The following is a 6,119-nucleotide window of genomic DNA, read 5'->3' as shown; positions in this document are numbered from 1 at the left end:
CGCGGCCACCACCGGAGCCGCCGCCGCGCCTGCCTCGAGCTGCAGAGCCGCGGTTCGCCGGCAGCCGCGGGAGGCGCAATCCCGGCGCCTTGGGTTCGGCCTGCGGCTCCTCCGCCGCCTGCAGCCGCCGCCCCGCCGCGTCCCGCTGCCCGGAGCCGGCACGCACCGGCGCTGGGGTCTGCTCCTCGCCGCGCCGCGCCGCGCCGGGGATCCGCCAAGCCTCCAGGATGGGCGGGGATTCCCTCCCTCTGGTTGATTCGAGGGGCGGGAACTCCCTTCCCGGAGTGACAGGGACGGGGGGCGGGGATTCCCCTGTAGGAATAACAAGGTGGGCGGGGATTTCCCCGAGCGAGCCCCGCCGCGGGCAAGGCGTGTCTCTGGGTGAGCCAGGAGTCCTGGTGCGCCCGCTTCAGAAACCTGGGGATCGTGGGAGGAAAGCATCCAGGGAGATGGCTGCTCAGAATCTCCATACAGGCGGGGCTTGGGGCGCCATCTAGGTGGAACGGAGCGAGCTAGGGGACTTGAAGTTGCCTTTGCATAGCACTTTACATAGCAAAGAGAAAAATGTCAATTGCCTTATCAAAGAATGGGGCGGAGGGGCCAGAGGAGAAGGGAGCAGAGCTAACCACTCACCCCAAGCTACCCTTAGCCTCTGGTCCTTGGGATACCAAAGGTAATTTAGCACTGGTATGAGGATTTCGGGGAGAGGGAACCTCTTGGCACCTCAGAGCTGCTTAATCCTCCAGTTAAGCCCCTGGGGGAAATCCCATGGCCCTGGGGTTGTGCTTTGGGCCCCCTGAGCACTAGCCACGAGCTCCTGCTGAGTGGACGGTGAGAGCTAGTGCCAGCCGCCCTTGGCCTCCGTCCAGGTCACTCGAGGAACGGAGCCTCAGGCTTTGGGGATCCTTCATTCCTGTGGATTTTCAGGAAGGCCTTCAAATATTTTTGGTTCTTTTTTGTCATCCTTGTCATTCTGCCTACCACAGGGAGAGGATGATAAGAACATAATAGGAAGACTGCACAGCTCTGCAAATTAAGCTCTCTTAAGAGGAAAAAGCTGGTCTTTTTCAAGTGCTGGCAGATAAGAGTAAAAACATATGAAAAATTACAAAACCTGGGGTAATGAATAGTTGAATAATGCTTTTGACATTTTCTACAGAGCAGTAATTGGAAATCTTTGCTTTCGGGGGGATGGCGATGGGACAGGGCAGGCCCCAGCTGCAGTTCTGCCCAGCAAGGCAATAAGCTCTGATCTCTCCGAAAAGCAGGCAGACATAAATCACCTGCACAGACCGGACAGAGCTGTCCCACAACACCGGAGACCAGGGTGGTCCCAAGGCGTTTGGAGATGGTATTTTCCTCAGGGGTTGGGGTGGAGACATTCTTGATTTCAGCTGTTCTGCAGCTTTTATAATTACCAGGCCATTGAGATCAATGCTTGCACAAATCCAAGCATCGTCTATTACAAGCTGGGCACTCTCAGGCACTCAGAGCTTCTCTTCCTATGTGTAAATAGAGAAAACACCTCCCATGCAGGATTGCTGGAGGAACTAGCAGTAACACAGCTATTCAGCACAGCACTTAGGAGGTGCTTTATGAAATGGTAACCATTATCAATGAAAGGGATCATTAGGACACCACAAAAAATCCTTCTAGAAGGATCAAACAGGGCTGGTGCTTTCTGTTTGTTTCACAGCTAGGGGACGTGAAGTTGCCATCTTCCACCACTCCGTCCCGTGTTTTCTCAGCCTCTGTACCCAGCACTTAGGCCTACCTCCCTCAGCACCCATTAAAAGTTTGCTGAATCAATGAATATGCAAAGAAATTTATCACTCAAACCGTAGTCACTGCTATTTCTTATCCACTCCATCCCCAACTCTTTCATTCCAGCCATGTACTCCTAACCTGTAAATTCTGTTTCCTCTGCCAGAGTGACATTCTCACTCTCCTGTGTCTGCTGTAATTCCAAGGAGGTAAATGTCATCTCTGCTGAAAAGGCTTCTCTGATCATCAGAACAAACATCAGTTTCCTCTCCTTCGTTAATTGCTGCAATAGTAGCACTTTATGCAAATTACTAATCTAACCTTTGTCAGGTGTATTAATTTGTGGGAGTCATGGCGTTTCGTCTCACATATTTCTAGCTTGTGAGTTCTTGGAGGTAAGAAAACGTAAAGCTTATTGCTTGGGTTCCCAAAGCCTAAGGTGGTATGGTCAATAGCCACTCAATAAATATTTGCTGAATTAAAATGAATTGTTAGGTATATATATGTATGTTATATGTGGCATATATGATGTATAAATATATGCAGATGTATTTTATCATCTGTCTCCTTCAGACATGGTCCTGCTGACCTGCTTTAAATACTTTGTTTCAATCACTTTTCATTTGGTATTTTCCAGATATTTTTGGCAAGTTCTCGTTTGCTAATAATAGCTCAACTCACACGAGGTCAATCAAATGCATGGAAATTTTGTTTTGCCCTTGCAGTCTTGTCAATTTGGAAAGCTGACAACTAAGGGCATTTATTTTCCAATGTTTGAAGATCAAAATGTAAATCCTTTCTGCCCCCTTGTTAAATATTTAGTCACAGATTAGTACTTCTATCAAAGTTGCCATTTAATTTAGTGCTCATAAGATATGTGATGTGGAGGAGGAGGCTGTGTATAGAAAATCTAAGACTTCAGAGCAAGGGAAGACTAAAATGATGAACGAAGAAAAAATGTATTATCCCGAGCTATATGAGTGACAAAATGTAGTGCGCTTTAGGTGGGTCCAAGTAGATTCTCATGGATCACGGTGCCATGCAGTTTACCTCTGAGCTTTCTCTCTATGAAGAAGAATCTACAGAGCAGGCAGCTGAAACTAAAACTGGAGGTTTTGTTACCAACTCTTGAAAAGACTGCTTTCCATCTTTCTGCCTCAGCTGCTCTTCCAAGTAAGTTTCAAGGGAGGAGGAGAAGAAGCCTTAGTCAACAGCTGGCTCAGTCACCATTCTCCTCCCAGCCTCTGTGGGCTCATTTTATCTCCAAAACAGATTCTAACTTCCTGTTTACCTAGCTAATTACCCTTTTTTCTTTCTTCCAGAAATTCCTGGCCACTAACTCTTCCATTCATGACTTCAGGCTGGAATGAGCCATCCCCCTAGCCAAGAAAGGGGCTTAAAAAGAGCAAATGAGGCCAGGCCCGGTGGCTCATGCCTGTAATCCTAGCACTTTGGGAGGCTGAGACGGGTGGGTCTCCTGAGGTCAGGAGTTTGAGACCAGCCTGGCCAACATGATGAAACCCTGTCTCTACTAAAAATACAAATATTAGCCAGGTGTGGTGGTGGGCACCTGTAATCCCAGCTACTAGGGAGTCTGAGGCAGGACAATCACTTGAATACAGGAGGTGGAGGTTGCAGTGAGCTGAGATTGTGCCATTGCACTCCCGCCTGGGAGACAGAGTGAGACTGTCTCAAAAAAAAAGAACAAACGAGTAACAATGACAGTAAAACATTAATTCAGCAGATTCCAATCTGGACTGCACTTACGGATTCCTAAGAGATTTGAACATTTTAAAAACTGCAGCCTCATTCCCTGAGATCACCATATACTTGGTCTTTGGGGAGCTCCCTGGATGACCCTTAACCAGAACCCCAGTGATTGCAATTTGGGTGGCCCACAGAGGATACGTGGAGAAACACTGAAGTAGAGTGACATTACAGCTGACAGGGATCCCAAGGTCACATTCCAGTATTTGGTCCCAGTACTGTAGAGATAGACTTTATTTTAAACGTTGATGAAAATGTTGTAATATTTATCCTCAGATCAAATATTTTATTTAGCCAAAACACAAAAAGGACCTGCATTTGATGCATACTTTAAAAAAAAAAAATTGGGGGGTTTTGTTTTGTTTTGTTTTGAGACAGAGTTTCACTCTTTTTGCCCGGGCTGGAGTGCAATGGCGTGATCTCAGCTCACTGCAACCTCCGCCTCCTGGGTTCAAGTGATTCTCCTGCCTCAGCCTCCGGAGTAGCTGGGATTACAGGTGCCCGCCACCATGCCTGGTTAATTTTTGTGTTTTTGGCAGATACAGGGTTTTACCATGCTGGCCAGGCTGATCTCAAATGCCTGACCTCAGGTGATCCACCTGCCTCGGCCTCCCAAAGTGCTGGGATTACAGGCGTGAGCCACTGTGCCCAGCCCATACTGTTTGAAAATATGTATTTAGGGGAAAGGTTTAAGCACTTTTCATCCTATGTACATTGAGAATGATGAGTTTCACTGTATCCATGAGCATGACATTGGATTTTATGCAAATGTGTTTTCCTGTTCCCAGTGTGGTCTAATAATACGGCACATGAAGAATTTGCAATCTTCTCCTGGGCTCCCCTTTACAAGCCAACCCATTATTTTATATCTTTGTCTCTCAGCCTTCCATTTATACTATGGAAGCACTGGTTGCCAGGGTAATCTTTTTATACAAGTTTTGGCAGAAAAAACTGAATTACAAACTAATAACTACAGACCAGGTATGACTTTCACAATTTATATAAATGATACAGTCATTTTGCAAAAGGGTAGAGTGTAGTGTGAATCCAAGTAGATTCTCCTGGACTGAGGTGGGATTTGATTTACCTCTGAGTTTACTTGCTTGACACATATTAAGACAAGCCGGGCGTGGTGGCTCAGGCCTATAATCCCAGCACTTTGGGAGGCCGAAGCGGGTGGATCACCTGATGTCAGGAGATCAAGACCAGACTGGCCAACATGGCAAAACCTCATCCCTACTAAAAATACAAAAATTAGCTGGGTGTGGTGGCAGGCGCCTATGATCCCAGCTACTCGGGAGGCTGAAGTAGGAGAATCGTTTGAACTTGGGAGGCAGAGATCGCAGTGAGCCAAGATTGCACCACTGCCCTCCAGCCTGGGAGACAGAATGAGACTCCATCTCAAAAAAAAAAAAAAAAAAAAAAAGACACTAGCCAAACAAGCCTACTAAAAAAAGACAGAAAGAGAGAGGTTCAGTTTTGCTTAGCATAACCAGTACTCTGCTATCAGCATATCTCAGAGAAGCTGTTTTAGTTACACATACACATAGCTTTTGTTTTATACTTGGCTTTGGTCTTTATTTTTGGTTTATACAAGAGACAGGACATGGCACTGAGTCTTCTTGGGGCTTACAGCTTCTGTCACCCAGGCACAGTAGTGCCCCCCAAAAGTTGGGAAGCTTGGGTTCTCCCCCATTCCCTGTTCCCACGTTGTTAGAATTCAGTCAAATGACCGTGTATCCAAATTTGTAGACCACGAGATGTAGGTAAGCTATTTGCATAACACATTCTCATCCCTAATTCCTATCTCCCCTGCTGATCTTTCTTGTTCTGTTCTGCATTACTTACTTATGAAAAGGCATTATTTTAAGTTGATCATATACTATTTTTACTCCTTCATCAGATACTTCTACTTCCAGATATTTTCACCAAATAATCTCAAAAAAAGTAATTATAAAAATAAATTACATTTCTTATCTATCTATTCCATTTTCTTTGGGGTTTTTTTGTCGGTTGGTTGGTTGGTTTTTTGAGACAGGTTCTCACTGTGTCACCCAGGCTGGAGTGCAGTGGTGTGATCACGGCTCACTGCAGCCTCAACCTCCCAGGCTCAAGCAGTCCTCTCACCTTAGCCTCCCAAGTAGTTGGGACTACAGGTGCATTCCACACTCTTGGCTCAGTTTTTATTATGTGTAGAGAAGGGATCTCAGTATGTTGCCAAGGCTGGTCTCGAACTCTTGGGTTCAAGCAATCCTCCTACCTCAGCTTCCCAAAGTGTTGGGATTACAGAAGTGAGCCACTGTACCCGGCCCTGTTTTTTGTTTTGTTTTGTTTTTTTAAATAGTACTTCTTTTGCCTATCTTAGCACCTGACTTTATTGGTATAGCTAACATGAACATGGAACTAAAAGTCAGCTAAATGATATCCAGCCTAAAAAAACCAACAGAGACCCAGTGCTGTGTTCTATGACCAATCACAATAACACAGTAAAATTTGAGTACCACTCTGTAAAATGGGGATATTAATACCTATCTCCAAAAGTCTGTTAGGATCTTGTGTCCACAGCAAGATGGGAAAGTACTTTGGAA

Source organism: Aotus nancymaae, unplaced genomic scaffold (genome assembly GCF_030222135.1).
Source record: "Aotus nancymaae isolate 86718 unplaced genomic scaffold, 86718_ANA_hifiasm-v0.15.2.pri h1tg000014l, whole genome shotgun sequence".
NCBI classification, from domain to species: Eukaryota; Metazoa; Chordata; class Mammalia; order Primates; family Aotidae; genus Aotus; species Aotus nancymaae.
The sequence above is the reverse complement of the archived record's forward strand: the minus strand, read 5'-3'. Positions refer to the sequence as shown.